Here is a 2543-nt window from a genome sequence, read left to right on the forward strand (position 1 = left end):
GTGCAATTGTGCAGTTGAACATTTCTCTCATTCGTACACTTGCAGTTATGGGGTTAAGGGCCTTGCTCAGGGGCCCAGGAGGAGCAGCTTGGTGTGGCTGGGATTTGAACTCACAACCTTCAAATCAAACATACAATGCCTTAAACATTAAGCTTTTAGCTACGTATGTGTAATAAGAAGAGATGGTAAACGTCCACACATCCTTCACTCAGTAAAAGTTCAGATACTGATGTTTTAAAAGATTCTGGTAAAAGTTCTGACTGCACTTTTTTACTTAAATTAAAGTAAAGAAGTTTGTGCTCTGACATGTTCTTCAGTAAAAAGTAGTGATTATTACTACCTGTTTTAGTGTCACACTGGTAACTGAACCTCACGTCATAATAATATATTAATACAAAATAATTAAAATGTTCTCTAATGAATGTATTCAGGCTGAAAATTCACCACTTAGAACACAAGCAGAGTAAAGATGATGATGATCAGGTGATCAGGAACGTCTCTGTTCTCAGTCATGTTCTCATCACTGACTCCCTCTGTCTCATCCACGTTAACCCCAAACTTCTTACTGCCTCCTGCCTGCTCATTGTGAGCTTCAGAATCTAGTCTACGTCTAGATTAAAACTAAAGTAACGAGTTGAAAATGTAAGAAGTAGAAAGTACAGATATTTGTGTAAAAATTTTATAAGTGAAAGTAAAAAACTGATACTTTATTTATTATAGTATTTGTACTTCATTACTTTCTATCTCTGGTAATAATATACTCAATATACTTTATGCACTAAACTATTTTTATTGCTTTTTACTGTGTGTGTGTGTGTGTGTGTGTGTGTGTGTGTGTGTGTGTGTGTGTGTGTGTGTGTGTGTGTGTGTGTGTGTGTGTGTGTGTGTAGCACTGGAGTTGCATTAAAGCTGTAAGTTCACTTCCCCGTAGCAGAGACTTTGCGAACACACATCCATTAGAGAATCATTTCCTGTGTGCATTTTGTGCAGGCAGATACTCACATGAAGCCTCGCTTCACACAACGCTGGCCGGTTTTCTCCACTTTCACAATTAATTTAGGGGGAATTTTTCCGTCAAAATAGGAGGAACAGCACAAGTTGGCATTAATGAGCACTTGAGCTGAGAAAGAGAGAGACATAAAAATATATATAAACAGGAAGAGAGTGTGTATATATAATAATAATTCTAATTATGATTTTTTTTTTTTTTTGATGAGTTTAACTATGAATAATTCAAATACTGTTAAAATATTACTACATATAAAAATATATAATACATATTTAACATTACTATAATTCTTTATAAATTGGCTAGATATTATGTTTATATTTTAAGTATATAATTATATCAATTATAAAAAATTAAAATAACAATAATAATAATAATAATAATAATAATAATAATAATAATAATAATAATAATGCAAAAAACTATTATTATTGCTGTTGATGTACACAAACACATATTTACTCTTCTTTTCAAGTAGCATTGTTTTTTGCTATACCGCTAAGATATTTCGTCTCGATAGCTTCGCTTTTGATAGTAAAAAGTATAAACAAATATGAAAACCAGAGCGATGTCTATGTAAAAAACTATCATTTTGATACTGAGAAAAGACAGGAATCGATCCGAGTCATTGCAGACGCATCAGACGCATCAGACGCATTGCAGACGCATCAGACGCATTGCAGACGCATCGGACGCATCAGACGCATTGCAGACGCATCGGACGTAATCAGTACAACATTGTGAAATGTTATGAAAAGTAATGGAAAAGTGTGAAGAAAAGAAAGGTTTTGCTCATGATTCAAACATACAAGCTGGATGGATGAAGCACGATGGTGGAAGTGTATTGAGTTGGGTTTGCATGGATGATCCTGGAGCAGCTTCGTACTTCTCACTAATCTTCAATGATGATAGATGGATGTGAACAGCAGAATGAATTTGGACGTCTAAAGAAACATTCTGTCTGACACATTTAAGCAGAAAAAAATTATTCAGAGGTAAAAAACCAGGAAGGTGTTTTTAGACCAATGAAAGAATCTTTCCCAAAACAAACACCTAAAGGAAAGTGGAACACAAAGATGGAAAAGTTCATCAAAAGAGCGATGCGACAGTCTGATGATGTTTAATGACTGAGTATCGCAAGCAGGAGATACATGACCGAATATTACGTATTATTTCATTTAATAAACTTCAAAGCGATGTGTTTCAACACTTTTGCACTCCTGAAGATCAAATATCATTAAATAAAAGCTGCTCAATTGTCTGATATTTATCTTAAAAAAATAAATCTTGGAAATACAAAGAAATTCTGTGTTAATTTTGGAATTAAACATCTTAAACATCTTAAACATCTTAAACATTTTAGTTTTATTGTGTAAAAGTGTGTAACAAACTCACGTGCAGCGTCGGAGTCCAGCACCATGATCAGGACGAAGCCCAGGACGAGAAACACACGACTCATCTTCATTGTTTTCAGAATGTGTGTGTGTGTGTGTGTGTGTGTGTGTGTGTGTGTGTGTGTGTGTGTGTGTGTGTG

This window comes from Silurus aristotelis (genome assembly GCF_946808225.1).
Source record: "Silurus aristotelis genome assembly, chromosome: 14".
Lineage (NCBI taxonomy): Eukaryota > Metazoa > Chordata > Actinopteri > Siluriformes > Siluridae > Silurus > Silurus aristotelis.